The sequence below is a fragment of the Pteropus alecto genome, unplaced genomic scaffold (genome assembly GCF_000325575.1).
Source record: "Pteropus alecto unplaced genomic scaffold, ASM32557v1 scaffold76, whole genome shotgun sequence".
Taxonomy (NCBI): Eukaryota; Metazoa; Chordata; class Mammalia; order Chiroptera; family Pteropodidae; genus Pteropus; species Pteropus alecto.
The window spans coordinates 25,888,846-25,905,435 of record NW_006443138.1 but is presented as its reverse complement, the minus strand read 5'-3'; the positions used below and the strand labels follow the sequence as shown (position 1 = coordinate 25,905,435).

Sequence of the window (16,590 nt, the reverse complement as noted above, 5' to 3'; positions counted from 1 at the left end):
TCAGCGGGGGGAGGAAACCATTTTGCCTGTTATCATCCATGTCTCTGGTGGGATTCTCAAAAAGGGGCCTCTGAAAATTTATGGGTGAAGTAGGGCAGGGAATTTTCTAACAGAAATTCTTTTCCTTTCTTGTAAATTGAGGAATGACATATATACAGTATAGAATGTAAAGTGTGCTAATTTTAAGTATAGAGCATGGTTAATTTTTATCTCTTTCTACATCTGTGCAGCCATCACCCAAATCAAGATATAGAACCTTCCCTGGACCCCAGAAGGCTACCTCATGCCTCTCCCTAGAAGCAACCACTGTTCAGATTTTTATCACATCCCTTTGTTTTGCCTATTCTTGAATTTCATATAAATCGCAATGCTGATAATTGTTTGTTTGTTTGTTTGTTTGTTTGTTTTCACTCATTGGTTTTTAAACAAAAAACACAAAATTGTGTCAAGTGAAAAAGAAAATTTTTCCCTTATCCCCACCTCGCCAGTCTCTCCTCGCAGTGGTTAATAGTGGCACAGGTGGTGTACGTCCTTCCAGTGTTTCCTAAGGCTGCGGGAGCCCTACCAGAAGGGGCATCTTGCTTGACACTGAGCTTGTGGCTTCCCCCTGCCCCTTCTAGAGGAAGAGATTTGCCAGCTATGATGTGTACAGACAGGAAATCATTAAGGGCCTTCCTTAGAAAGGGCAGGTGCTGGAGCAGGCATCGTAATTGTTCTGGGAGAAAGGGGAGATTATTTCTAAGGAGGTACAGGAGACGGTGGTTCTTGGTCCACGTAGCAGAGACAGTCAGAGGTTCCTGATACCTTACTGCAGAAGAGAGCTGTTGCTGGAAACAGCAGCCCAGCCAGAGACAATACTCCCAGCCCCTACCTTGCATCTAGAAGGGGCCATGTTCTTGCCAGGTGGCCAAGGAGCTTAGGACAGGGGAGTGCCTTCTCCATTCTTCCCCGTATGCTGGTTGGGTACAGAGGACTCAGAGATTCTAGAGGAGGTGGGATCACAGAATGTAAGGAGTCTGGGCCCCAAAATCACTATGTAGAAGGCTGAGTGCCAGGTAGACATACTCACATGGGATATTACACACATAGATATTTATTGCGTCTAGCCACTGAAATTTGAAGGTTTGTTAAAATTATAGTATCACTCTAAATATACAACCCATGAGGAAATGAATTCCTGAGGATGAATTAGGACATAATCATATGCCCTGGGCGGTGCCTGGATGTACAAATGTAAAGATTCGAGGGCTAAGGTGTTAGTCCACCAGGCTCTGGCACAAGTATGAGTGAGGATCCCATGTCTGAGCAACCACCGTCCCCTGCTCCTGGAGGCTGCCCCCACTGGAGGGATGGCTTCCTAGCGTAGCAGCGCATCCTCTTCCTGAACCTGCAACTTCCTCTGCAGGTGCTCTCTGCTCTACCACATGTCTGTACCACCTGGTGCCCATGAACAGTGCCATGGTGCTCAATGAGACTGGTCCCCTGGTGCATATGTTTCTACCGCATCTCATTATGAGGAGACAGGGAAGTTGCAGAAGTTTAATTCAAAGGGCTGGCCGTTTTAGCTGGAACCTCCCCACCAGGTGTAATATGAGCCAGAGAGCAAAGAATCCACATTTTTCTGTTTCAAAGAATGACACTACTTTAGTTCTGTGGCCACTGTTAAAGCTCGGTGCTTAGCTTAACCTTCTCATTTTGAACACAACTTACTCTCAGCTTACTCCCTGCAGTGGTCAGTACAGTAGGACTCTGGCCCCAAGACACTCAAAAGCACACCACTGGCTGTATAAGGGGGAAGACTGACATCTTGGGGAAGGGGGAGCCTGGACTTTAGACTCTGGAAAAATTTTGAGTTTCTACCATCTGAGGATGGGCTTGAGTGGTGGCTTTAAACTTTTTTGACCTTGACATGTAGTGGGAAATACAATTTATATAGTGACCCAGGACATGCATAAAAAACATACTCTGATATTTTCCATTCTAGTCCATCGCACTCCATCACATCGCATCCCATTCTATTCCATTTCCTAAAAGCTGGTCACAACTCATTAAATTGATTTCATGACCCACTAGCGAGTAAGCTGCACTCTCTACTTTAAAAGACATTGCACTAGGACATGCTAGCTTCCCCTATCCCCACCCACCCACACCGACTGTGTACCAAGAAGAACTAGAACATGCTGGTTAGAAACCTGGGCTCTGGAACCAAACTGCTCAGGTCTGAATTCTGGCTGTGCCACTCATTAATTTTGTACCCTGAACAAGTTACTTTTCCACCTTGTTCTTCAGTTCCGTCTGTAAAATGAAGTTGGTAATAAAATTACTTACCTCATGGTGTTGTTGTGAGGACTGATTTTATATATATCAAAGTTTATATGCTTTACATATGTATTTATTATTTCGTATATATCATACATATTAAATATGATATTATATTTACTCATTAATTTTGTACCCTGAACAAGTTACTTTTCCACCTTGTTCTTCAGTTCCGTCTGTAAAATGAAGTTGATAATAAAATTACTTACCTCATAGTGTTGTTGTGAGGACTGATTTTATGTATATCAAAGTTTATATGCTTTACATATGTATTTATTATTTCGTATATATCATACATATTAAATATGATATTATATTTAATATTTTACATATTATATACATATATAATTAAGAGTAGGGCCTAGCACATAGTACGTGCTATATAAATGTCAGCTTTTATTATTAGTGGATCACTCTTTCTTAGTCTAAAGAGACAAACCATGTGAACAAAGTTTGGAAGTCCCTGAAAGACCTGAGGGTTCTTATTCTCTAAGTCCTTGAACTATTTCTTAAGCAGGGGCAGTGTGACTGAGTTGTGTTTCTATGGGAGGCACTAATAGCAAAAGTGCAGAAATATGATCCTCTTTAATACTTTCTCTTATGAATTCAGCTTTGGAAATTAGTTCTTCAAGATGGTGACTGCCCAGGTGTTATTCACATTCCAGGCCCAGCTGAAATATGAACGTGTCCATGAAGATTTCCTGGTTCTCACATGGAAATAAATTTTCCGTGTTCTATGTTTCATTATCTCATCTCTTGTGGCACCTATTATTATTGTTTTAAAGTAAGCTTTAATTATGTTTATATATCTCTCAGTCAGGTTTATTAAGGTATACCGTGTATACAGAAAAACTCACCCTTTTTAGAGTATACTTCTGAGTCTTGACAAACATATTCATTGTGTAACCACTGGCAACGCAGTCAAGTTATGTAACATTCTCGACCCCAGTTAATACCCTCATATTCCTTTGCAGTCAACCCCTCCTGCGATTCCCAGCCTCCGGCAACCACTGATCTGTTTTCAGTTCCTAAAGTTTTGCCTTTCCTAGAATGTCATACAAACTGAGTCATAGAGTGTGTAGCCTCTTGAGTCTGACCTCTTTCACTGAGCATAATGCATGAGATTCGTCCAAGTTGGTGTATGTACTAACAGTTTGCTACTCTTCAGTGCTGGGTTGTGATAGTATTCCATCATATGGATGTATCTCAATTCATTTATCAATTCACCTTTTTTAAGGTAATGAGTAAAGCTGCTTATTTACATACACAAGTTCGTGTGTGAATATAAGTTTTCTTTCTCGTGAATGACCCCTTGGAGTGGGATTACTGGGTCATATGGTAAGTGTAACTGTAAGAAACTGTCAAACTGTTCTTCAAAGTGGCTGTACCGTTTTGTGTGCCTGTCCATCAGAGAAATTCAATTACTCTGTGTCTTTGCCAGCACTTAGTATAGTCGGTTTCTTTCCTTTCTTCCTCCCTCCCTCTCCTTCTTTCTCTCTCCCTTTCATTCTTGCTTTCATTGGCGTTTTAATAGATGTGTAGGGGAGTAAGCTTTTTGTTGAGGTATAATAAATATACAGACAAGTGCACAAGTCAGGTGTCAAGCTTGATGAACTTTTATAGAGTGAATGCGTCCATGTAACCACCACCCGGATAAAACACCAGAACATTACCAGTACTCCAGAAACACTGCTGTGCCCTCTTGCAGTATTATGGACTGAGTGTTTGTGTCCCTCTGCTCGAATTCATATATTAAAATTCCAGCCTCCGATGTGACACTATGAGGAAATAGAACCTTTGGGAGGTGGAGCCCTCATAAATGAGATTAGTGACCTTATAAGAAGAGACACTAAAAGGTTGCTTACTCTCTCTCTGCTCCTTTCCAAAGGCAACCTTATTCTGGCTTCTATCACCATAGAACAGTTTTTGAACCTTCCATAAATAAAATCGTACACTATGTACTCCTTTGTGAGATTTCTTTTGCTCAATATTATGTTCAAGATTCATCCATATTGTTGCAAATAGTTGTAATTTGTTAATTTTCTTGCTGTAGAGTATTCTATTGTATGACTATACTACAGTTTATCTAACTACTGTTGATGGTCATTTGGGTTGTTTCCAGTTCTTATCTGTTATGAATAATGCTTCTATAAAAATTTTTATTGCCATTTGGGAGGTCCCAAGACCACTCTCAGTTTCAATAATTCACTAGAAGGACTCACAGAACTTGGAAAGAAAGGTGTTAAATTCACAGTTATGGTGTATTACAGTGAAAGAATAGGAACTAAATCAGCAATGGTATAAGGTGCATAGGGCAGAATCCAGGAGAATTCCAGGTGTGAGCTTCTGGTTGTCCTCTCCCGATGGCAGACAGCACTTATTTCTTCCAGCACTGATGTGTGGCAATATGCATGGATTACTGCCAACCAAAGAAGCTCACCCCAACCTTGCTGTCCAGGGATTTTACTGGGGACAGGTCATGTAGATATGCTGACCACTCGCTTGGCTGTCCTTGGTCTCTAGTTCTTCCAGAGGTCAAGCTGATACCACATGGTTTAAGGCCCTGACCATAAGTCATACTGTTAGCGTAGACTATCTGGTGTGGGTCAAGGCTTCCAGGTAAACAGACACACTCTTATGAGACAAGACCTCCAAGGGCTTAGAGGTTGCCTCCTTAGAGCTAGTCAAGGGCCAAACCTTTCTTTGTACAAGGTTAATCCTTTTTTTGTACTCTTATATGTGTCTTTTGGTGAATATATATATGTAGCATTTCTATTGGATGTATACCTAGGAATAGAGTTGCTATGTCATAGCTTATGCATATGTTCAGCTTTAGTAGTTATTATCCATAGTTTTCCAAAATGGCCATATTAAAGTACATTCTCATCAGCAGTGTATGAGAGCTCCAGTTGCACCATGTCTTCTCCAACACTTGCTATTGCCAGATGTTTAATTTTACTTATTTTAGCCATTCTGGTGGGTGAGGAGTAAAATCTCACTGTGCTTTGAATTTGTATATCTCTACTCAATAATGATGATGAGCCCGTTTTATGTGCTTATTAGTCATTTGCATATCCTCAGCACTTATTATCAACTTCTTATATTGCAATTTAATTCAATTCAATCCAAAAATCTTATTAAACCCCTACCATGTGACAGACCCTGTGCTAAAGCAATGAAAAATGCAATAGTGAACAAAATGTAGTTCACATGCACACACACACACACGAGAAGCAGCAGCTCCATATGTATTGATATGGAAAGGTTCTCAATACATACTAAGTGAAAAAAAAAGGTGCAGAAAAATGTGTATAGTATGCTACCAGTTGTGTGAAATGTTTGTGGGATAAATGAATATTCACACAAGCATAATGCACAAACACATATATGGTCTTGAATATGCATAAACATTGTTCAGAAGGATAAACAGAAACTATAATAGCTACTTGTAGAGAAAGAAAATTAAGTGAACAGGGAATGGTGGGGGAGAGGAGAGGGACTTTTCACTGTATAGCATTTTATACTCTGATATGTGAGCAATGTAAATCTTGCGCCTAAACCTGAATCTTTTTACTTTTAAAATCATTGTGTAGAAATGTTTTTTTAAAAAGAAAACAAATATTGCTTCTGACTACGAAATGGTTTTATAGTTCAGTTGGGAGGTTTGTGGGGGGAGTTATGGACACTAGTGTGATAAGTCCTGAAAAGGCGAGAGTACAGAATCCTTTGGGGAAACATTCAACGGACACCTAATCTAGGATTTTTTCGAGGAAATAGATTTCATGCAAAGTTTCCCAAAGGAACTAATGTCTAAACTGAGACTGACGGGCCAGTGGAACTTAGTCTGGAAAGAAAGTGGGAAGCAGGAAGGATGTTGTTGATGGAGATCATTGCCTGAGTCTGAAGGTGGGGTGGAGTGTTTCAGGCTCTGAAGTGCTCGAAGTTCATTGTCAGGGGACAGAGGAGTATGGCAGGAGGAGCAGCAGAGGTCAACGGGGGCCAGATATCGAAAGCTCTGTCAGCTCTAGATGTCTAAAGCTTGGTGAGCCACTTAAGGGTGTTTAAGCAGGAGAATGACAAGAATAGATTTGCATTTTAGGAAGATCACTTTGGCCACAGAGACAATGGATTGTAGGACTCCAGGCTGGAGGAGGCTATCAAGAGTGTGGCATCATGGGTAAGTATCGGGGCTTTTGAGTCAAATCCAATTAACCTGACTCTGTAAATGCAATAGCATCTCCTTCATAAAATTATTGGGGAAGTAGAATGAGACAATGATTATAGGGCTATTATCGCAATGCCTCATACAGAATAAAGATTCAATAAATATTAGATATTATTATGATGTTATCCAGAGTCTGACCTCTTTTCACCATTTTTACCTTTACATTTCTAATTCCAACCACCATCTTCTTTCACCTGGAGCATTAGAGTAGCCTCCTAACAGGTCTGCCAGCTGCCATGCCTGCCCCTGTCAGTCCATTCTTTACAGCAACCAGAGTTAGTTTTTCAAAATGTGATTCAATCACAGACAAAAGCCTAATTTTCCTAGTACTTGAGGAACTACAAAAAGACTGACCACCCAGTGGAAAAATAGGCAAAGACGATAAACAGACAATCACAGAAAAAAAAATACTTATGGCTCTGAAGTATATGAATAAGTGCTCAACCTCATTCATATAAGAAGCATTCATATTAAAACCGTTTTTTCACCTATCAGATCAGCAAAGACCAAAGAGCTTGATAATACCGTTTGATAATTGCAAGTAATATACTGCTGGTAAGATGATAACTTGTTACAGCCTTAATAGGAGACAGATACCCATCAAAATCCAAAGCACAAACCTTTTGACATAGTCATTCAATTACATAAACTGCCTTGTAGCTATAATGTCTTTATGCAAAATATCTGTAAAAAATTATTAATTTCAACATTGTTTGCAATAGCAAGATATGACTGCTCTCCAGCCAGCCCTTTGACCTAATTTCTTATCACTCATTCCCCTGGAATACGAAACTCAAGTTAACTCTGACAATCTTACTATCTTTCATGTGCCAAGCTTCGCCTTGCCTCAGAGGTATTCACAGGTTATTCCTTCTGCCTAGAATGCTGTTCTTGCCACATGAAATGCTGTTCTCTCAGATAGCTAAATGGTTCAGTCCCTTTCTTCTTTCAGTTCTCTGTTCAGATGTCATCTCCTCAAAGAGGCTCTCTCTGATTGCCCTATTTCAGTAGCAGTCGCACGTCGCTCTGTTCCATTATAATGTTCTATCAGTTAGATTTTGCAGGATAACAAACCATACCAAACCTAGTGGCTTAAAACAACAAATATTTATTATTTTTTACCATTCTCTGGCTCGGCTGGGCAATTCTGGCCTGGGCTGGCTAGGCTGTAGCTGGATGGTCTAGGTGGCCCTATTCATGTGTGTGGGATCTTAGTTGTGACAGTTGAAATGAATGGCTGGGGGATGGGGAGGGGAACAGTTGGGCCCTATTCACGTGGTGGCAGAATTGTTTTCAGAAGCAAGAGAAAGCAGACAAATTTTCAGAAACAAGAGAAAGCTAATCAATACACAAGCATTTTTCAAGCTCCTGTTTGTACCACATTTGGTAGTATCACATTGGGTAAAACATGTCATAGTTGAGCCAAAGTCACTGTGGGAGAGGAACACCCAAGGCTGTGGATACTGGTAGTTGTGACTGGGGATCATTCCTGCAATACTGGACCATAGATTCTTCATAGCACTTATCACTATGAGACATTATATTATGCATTTGTTTATTAACTGTATCTTTCCATAACAATAAAGTCTTTATGAAGGCAGAGTCTTTGATTTATTCACTGCTTATCTCTCCAGCACCCCAAAAAAGTGCTTGGTATATACTGTGCATTCAATACATATTTCTTGAATAAATGAATTAATGAATAGGAAGATAGGAATAAGATGCCATAAAAAGAGGGCATAAGGGAGCAGGAAGGATGGTGACCTGAACTAAGACAATGGCATTGGAGATGGAGAGAAGTGGCTGAAGTGGCTGGATTGCAGAGATATTAAGAGAGAATGTAAACAAAACTTAGTGGTTATTTGTATGTGGGAAATAAGAGAGAGAAGTCAAAGATATAACATGTTTCTGAGTTGGCCAATGTATTTATTAATACCTTAAATGCAAGCAACATAAATCCATCTCAAAAAGCCAAAGCAAAAGAGAAACTTACTGGAAAGATACTGGTATAGATCAGAAAATTGAAGAGTTGTGTAACCAAATGGCAAAAAGGAAGGAATGCAGTTCGATCTCAGGAAATTTGGATCCAGTCGCAAATATGACCATGACTCTAGAATTCTCTTCACTATGTGTTCTTTTGAGTATTGGTTGTATTTGCTCTCACCGCTAATTTGTTTTCCTAGCTTTACTGCCACTGGCAGCTCTGGAGTTTCAAACTGTAGGAACCACTGTTTTTGCCTGCCCCAGCTGTAAAAACATAATCTGTGCTAGAACTCTTACTGACTCATTTCTCAACTTGTCAACTGTGGCTGGTGGGGTAGGGTAGGTACCATGACGGATCCAACTTAGACTAGGTGCCCCCTCCAGACTAATTGGCTAAGGGCAAGGAGATTATGAGGAACTTGGTAGTATGGCTAGAACTACGCGGTTGCTGTAAGAGGGAGAGAAGTTCATTAAAGAAGGGGGTGCCATTCACAGATACAGAGAACTCAGGAGAAGATTTTGGATGAATATGTGTGTACTTAAAAAAAAACTCTGTTATCGGGCTCTATTTAAGGCAGAATCTGTGTTCGATTTATCCTTCACAGACTTGTACACACACACACTCACACATTTTACTAAAAAAGGAATCTTACTGTCTTAGTACTTGTTTCTTAACATATCACTTAAGTACTTTGTATAAGATTTTAATAACAATTATATTCTAAGGTATAGATATACCAGAACTGATTAAACTAATTTTCTATTTATAGACATTTAGATGGCTTCCAAGTTTTTTTTTTTCATTTGTTTTGCTATTATAATATATAATATTGCAAAATTTGGGACTTCCCAAGACTACCCTCACTTCTGATACCTACTGCAAGTTCAGGAGTCCCCAAGACAACTCTCAGGTTCAATAGTTTGCTAGAGGGACTGACGGAACTCACTGAAAGCTATTGTGCTCATGGTTACAGTGGAAAGATACAGATTAAAATCAACCGTAGAAAGAGCTGCATGGAGCAGAGTCCAAGGGAGTTCAAAGCAGGAAGCTTCTAGTTGTCCTCTCCCAGTGGAGTCAGCGGCAACCCTAACTCCTCCAAGAAACCATACACATGACAATACGCATGGAAGCTGCCAACTAGGCAAGCTCACCTGAGCCTTGGTGTCCAGAATTTTTATTGAGTTTTGATCACAGAGATATAGTTCACTGCCTGGGTAGCTGACTTTATTCCAGTACCTTGATATTGTGTGGCTAAGGCCCCCATCATAAATTCACTGTTAGACAGTTGGGTATGGCCAAAGTCCTCAGGTAAACAAAGATATTTTTATTAGGAAGGACATTCCAAAAGCTTAGAGATTACCTTCCAGGAGTTGAGAGCAAAACCCAGACCTCTCTTTGGGTAAAGTTAATTCTTTATTACACAATATGTAATATATAATACTATGATGAACTTCCTAAGAGTTGTATCATTTTTTTAAAAAATAGCTTTAATGTCTTATAAAAAAGAATGTATGTCCTTTTAAAACAAAACAGCAACATAATAAAGTAAAACAGTGAAAGCAAATGCAGCCAAATTCAATTGCTAGGTAATAATAATGATTAATACGTTAGTGCAGGGGTCCCCAAACACCGGGCTGCAGACTGGTACTGATCTGTGGCCTGTTAGGAACTGGGCTGCACAGTAGGAGGTGAGCGACAAGCCAGAGAACCTTCATCTGTATCTGCAGCCACTTCCCAACGCTAGCATCACCGCCTCAGCCCCACTTCAGATCATCAGGCATTAGATTGTCATAGGAGCACCTGTCCCTGGTGCCAAAAAGGTTGGAGACCGCTGCATTAGTGTATATCCTCTCAGATACCTTTATATGCTGTTTATATATACAATAGGATTATAGTTTTGTATGAACAAAATCATTCTCTTCATATTGACTCATAACTGGCTCCTAGATATTTAAGTTCTTTAAATTGTTTTTATTAACCATTGACCAGGTACAAAAAATATTTATGGAGTAAAAAAAAGCACATTTATTATCAAACATCCTTAACTTACCATCAAGTTTAAGAGAAAAAAGTTCAACATTTTTTTTTACCTTTAAAGTCCTTTTCTGTGCCTCTGTCCAACCTCGTCTTCCTTCTTCTCCCTCAGGAGTAACCACTACCCTTAATTTATGTCTATCATTACCTTGTTTTTAGTCTTACCACATATATTTGTTTGATACAAACTAGTTTTGTATGTTTTGAACTTTATCCAAGTAGAATCGTACTGTATAAATTACTCTGCAGCCTGCTATTTCTCACAACACAGTGTTCCTGAGATCATCCATGTCATTGCAAGTAGATGTAACTCATTCATTTTCACTGCTGTGTTTATCTATTGCATTGTTGACTGACAATTAGGGTTGTATCTGTTTTCTTGGTCTTACAAACAATATGGATAGGAACACATATGCAAGAATTTCTCTTGTCTACATGCCCAGGAGTGGAACTACTGGGTCATAAGAAATACATATCTTCAGCCTTATCAGAAAATGTCAAATTGTTTTCCAACGTCGTTGTGCCACCTTACATTCACACTAGCAGTTTAAAAGTGTTCCAATGACTTTACACTCCCACTGACACTTGATATTTTGTTTGCATCTTTTATGTTACTGTGCTATTCAAAGTAATATTTTAAACTTGATATTGTCAATTATGCCTCAAAAAGTTTTTTCCAATTTATACTTCCATTAGCAGTATGTGAAAATCTTATTCCTTACATCTTACCAAATAATGAAAACTATAATTTTTAACATTTGCCAAATTTAATTTTAATATTTGCCGAATGGCTAGGTAAAAAAATTATTTGACTTTAATTTGCATTCTTTATTTACTAGAGAAATTGTAACTGCAGAACTAGCTCAAAATGGTCCTATCCTGTTTAAGGAGATACTGAGTTGCTTTTCAGAGACAACAAGCCAAAACTACAAGTCACATAGCTGACCTATGTGCAGAGGAGAGAACTTTGACCTCCAACTGCACCCGGAATCAAAGTCTCATGCCTCCCTCACCCCCCGCCATTCCCAAGGAGCCAAAGGACCAGGACACAACCAGAATTTGAACACCAGAACCTCTTCAGAAGCCAAGGGTCTATTGTCCAGGAAGTTGTGGTGTTGATGCCTCTTTACCATAAATGGTCAAATTCCAAGGTCCTCCAATTAAAACTTGCCCCACCAGCACTTCTGTATACCTGTCCCCCGCCCTTCCACCCACCAAGGCCCTTAAAATCCTTTAACCTAGTCCAGTGAGCAAGGCAAAGATTTGAGGCATTATTAGATCTATCTTCTTGATTGGCACCTTCTTGATCAATAAACCTTTCCTTACTCCAAACTCTGACATTTTAAATCTTGGCCTTTTGAAGTGTCAGGCACACGAACTTGGGTTTTGGTAACAAAATTGTAGAGTTTTAATGTTTTTTGATGTCTGCATTTCTTCTGATATAACATTCCTATTTATATAAAATTGCAGTGTTTGTAGATCCAGTCATGGGCATGAGACTGGAGCATTAAGTAATGAAAATTTTTCAGACAGAGTAAAGAGGTGTGGTTCTATGCCGCAGAAGAAAAGACAAAATTAACTCTGGAGATTTTATTATTTCAATTTTACTATAGCTTTTTCACCCTAATTGAAAGGAAACTGGTGATATCAGATTTTGACAAACTAGCAAATTAAATTTTGTTTTCACTGTATGAAAATTATAAATCATATAGTACAGAATTAGAAAGATTTTAAAATAGGATTTGTTAACTGGATTTGATATGAGTACATCTACAAATAACTTAGAATTTGTCCATTTTCTCTAATGATCTCAAAATAATATTGCTATTATTTTTTATGTTTTATAATGAAAAAAACTGAAACCACAAGAAGATAAATGATCTTTGTAGGTTCGCAGCAAGTCAATATCAAGGTCAAGAGTAAAATTAATTTTCAATCTATCATTATGGCTGAAACTCTTTAAACCTCCTGCAAGTTTCTTACTTATTAGGATTTTAAGTGTTTTGAAGATGAAAGACTTCAGCCAAAGAATTGTTAGTTAAAATAGAAAACAAAAACATTAGCATTGAGAGTTTCTAAAGTGTTGAAAGCTAAGTGTTTTAATGCTAAAATCCTTGACATTTAAAAGGCTCAGGAACCAAGCTTACTGAAAGCCAACTAACATGCAAATTATAACAATTTATTTCTCTCAGGCCTTGGCATGCTTTTTTTTGGTACCAGAAGTAGAGTGAGATATTTGAGATTCAAACTCTTTAGAAACTTGTCTAAATTAGAACTATATTCTGCATGGAAGAGTATCAATGCATCATCTTCCCTATTCCTTCTTCCCTAGGAACTGGCTGGACTTTACACCAAATTTAGTGTCAAAATGGGGGGATGGGTTGTGAGAAATATTCATGACGGGGTTTAGAATATGGTGCCTTGGCTTATTAAATATTTTAAGCTGAAAGAATTTGAGAAACAGCCTGTACAGGAAGGATCTTCTGACCTTTGCCTTCCCTGCACTAGGAGGAAAGAGAATCCTTATCTCAGAAGACAAAGGGACATAGAGAGGAACCTGAACGAACAGACCTTGCTAAGACTTCCAGTTTACTGCACTTAGTTCATACCATTTGTCCTGTCACATCTTTCCATGACTTCACTAGCATAAAAACACTCAGGTCCAATCCCTTTATTGGTTCTTCATTTCCTTATGAAGGCTCTTATGCCATGTAAAACTTATATTAGCTAAATTTGTAAGATTTTCTCTTGTTAATCTGTCTTTTATGAAGAGGGCTCCAGCTGAGAACTTAGAAGGTTAGAGGAAAAAAAATTTTTCCTCCCCACATCCAATAAATCCCTCAGGCTGCCCTCCTAATGCTTCAGGTTTTGGTATCCTGGCTTTCTGTAAACCTTCCTCATAAGTTGTCTAGATACAATTTTAGTGCCAATAATAAAAGCGTGGGAATTAGAGAAATGGGCTGGTATGGCTGTCAATTCTACCCCCAGAGTTAACGTGTTTTTTTGTTTTTGTTTTTGTTTTTTAGGCAAGGCAACCCTTGATCGACCTCACAGATTGCAAGGACCTTGTCATCTTACAATCCCTTATTTTTTTTATGCCTACAGCACCTGGTCTTCCTAGATGGTCTCCCATCCAAGTACTAACCAGGTCCAACCCTGCTTAGCTTCCGAGATCAGACGAGATTGGGCTTGTTCAGGGTGGCATGGCCATAGTTAAAGTTAACAGTTTGGAATAATGTTCTTTGTTTGAAAACAACTACCTAAACTCCTTGGGAATTTGGTGGGGAAGGATGTGATGAGGAATGTCAAGTGACAAGCTAAAACAATTTAGCATGGAGTTTGATGTCCTTTATTGAAGGAGAAACAATCATTGGACGGGGGGAGTCCAGTACCTCGCAAGCAGTAGAGCACACAACCTGAGGGATCTGGGGCGAGAGTGAGTTAATAGAGTGTTAGAAGAAGCAATGTGGAAACAGGGCACAATGGGCTAGGAGGTTCTGTTTTTAGGGGAAGGTGAGCTAGATGCAGCTGCGCTGGAGGATTGTCATTGCTGGGTTGGGTTTCTTAACAGGTGTTTCCCATAAAGTGCAGGTTGGCTCAGGTTTAGATTAGTGACGTGGGCCAGGCCATGGGGTGGCTCCCTTCTGTGGGTCCTGACATAGGAATTAACTTGGAATATGTCTTCATCTTTCAAGGAATTTCACCCTCACTTCAGAGAGAGTAAAAACTGTGTTGTAGCGTTCTCTCTCTTTGCCCTCCTTTCCCCAAAGTCAAAAGAGTTTGCAAGAGGATACCGTAAGTTCGCACTTGTTTAGGGACCCGACGGATGCCGTTCTATCAGCCTCTCTTTCACCCTCGACTCCAACTCAGGGTCTTGGGGGATTCAGGTGTCAGTCTAGAGTTAGAGCAAAATAACATAACTGGAAATCACCATGGAAAGCTAAAAGGAGAGAGGAAGTTAAAAGCAGTTTTGGGGTAAAATAATCCTGTGATGGGATCTTGGCACTGAGTTTTTTTTTTTTTCTTCCTTGCTTCCCTCTGTCAATGACTATTTATTGAGCATCTCCCATATGCTTCTAAGCTTTGAGAATGTAGAAATAAAAAAGACAATTAGGGTCCCTGAACCTGTGGAGCTTACACTAGTGGGAAGTGGGAAGATAGTAAACATTCCTAATACTGGTAAGTGCTGTTAAAAAAAATGATGTGATGGCTGAGAACTCCAGTTGGAGGCCACTTTAAAAAAGGCAGGTTCTAAGAAGGTGGTATTTGAGCTGAAACCCAAAGGATAAAAAGAGCCAGCTGGAAAGATGAGCTGAGGGAAGTTTGAGACAGTTCATACTTTTTATGCTGGAAATCCCAGAGGGGATGGGGGAAAGCTTGATGTGTTTGACGGAAGGAAAGGAGAGTATTGTGACTAAAGCAGAATGATGGAGGAGGACAATTGTAGGAGCCTGGAGCAGGAAGCAGGAGGTAGGCCATGCAGGGCCTTCTGGGCTATAGTCCAGAGTTCCATTCATATTCTAAGAGCAATGTGAAGGCTTTAAGATGGCATGATCTGACCGATGGTCTCAAAAGCTCATTTGGACTGTTCTTTGGAGAGTGAAAGTGGGGGCCTTGGTTAGAAAGCTATTGATTAGAAGTCCAGGGGAAAGACAATGGTCTTCATTAAAGTGGCAGCAATGGAGATGAAAAGATTTTAGATAGTTTTCGGGTAAATATCTGACATAACTTGTTTATACATTAGCACTGAGGGGGGTGAGAAAAAAAAGGGAGAAATAAAGGATGACTCAGGAATTTTGTTTTGAACATCTAGGTTAGAGAATGCTATCATTTATGGAGAAGACAGAGAAGACTGAAGGACAGGAGCTGCTTAAGATTTATTACCTTTGAAATACCCATTAGATATCTAAGTATCCAAAAAAACAAAAACAACAAAAAATAGTTGTATACATGAGTCTGAAATGATGCATGTGAGCTATCTGGAGTGGAAGATATACATTTGGGAATTATCAATCCATAGAAGGCATTTAAAATCACAGGACTGGAAGAGATTATCTGGATAGAAAAGAGTGCTCAGTCTGAATCCTGGACATGCCAACATTTACAGATCAAACAGAAACGAAGGAGGCAGCCAAGTGTTTAGTCAGTAAAGCAGGAGGAAAGCCAGAAAGCCAGAGAATGTTTTAAGAAGTGGTTAACTGTTAAAGGCTAAAAGGTTGAGCACTTATTGTGTGGCTTCAGGTAAATTGCTTCATCTATCTGTCTAAACTCGATTTCCTCATAAGTAAAATATAGACAAAAATGGTACCACACTTACAGTGTTGTTGGGACTATTAAAAAAAAAAACAATATGTAATGCTTTATGTGCCTGGCATGTGATAAGTAATAAATAGCCATTACTAGTCTATTGCTGTTGATTTCAGAAATCTATAAGGCGAAATACATGTCAGGGGGAAAAGTATATACATTTAGTGGAAAAGTTCTGAATAACAAATACCCAGTTTCATCATATCTTGCAAATCATTTTTTAATGTTCCTTTGAGTCTTTGTGTCTTTTTAGCTCTTCTGGAGTCGGGGTTTAAGATCTGAGAATTCCTTCTCTGGAGAGTCAAAAGTTGCTATGACAACTGCCTGGAAATGAAAGTCCTGTGCTTTATTTATTTATCTGAGGGTGATGTGCTGCAGAAAGAGGGAACTGTAATTGCCACAAATGTTGCCTCACAACCTTTGGAAAGGGGACATGGAAAAACTGTGTTCTCTCTCATATTGTCAGTATCATTATTATTTACATAAAATTTACTTTCATCCTCTTTTTCCACAAGTACTTGAGGTCATTGACAATATTAAGACACATAAGTTGAGGCAGTTTAAAAAGACAAGACGAAATACTATTTGGAGAAGTAACCTGTAACGAACCTACCATCGAGCTATTAACACTGTGCAACAAATTTAACCCCAAGTATTTTGGAAGTCAAATAAAAATGGAAAACATGATGGTTTAAGGAATTCTCAAATGTCTGTTTAAAGG

General features: G+C 39.1%; 1 pseudogene; it reads right to left on the bottom strand.

The window, feature by feature from the left end:
* Positions 1-13,658: 13,658 nt before the first annotated feature.
* On the bottom strand, positions 13,659-13,777 carry LOC112472556 (annotated as a pseudogene).
* Between the last annotated feature and the right edge of the window lie 2,813 nt (positions 13,778-16,590).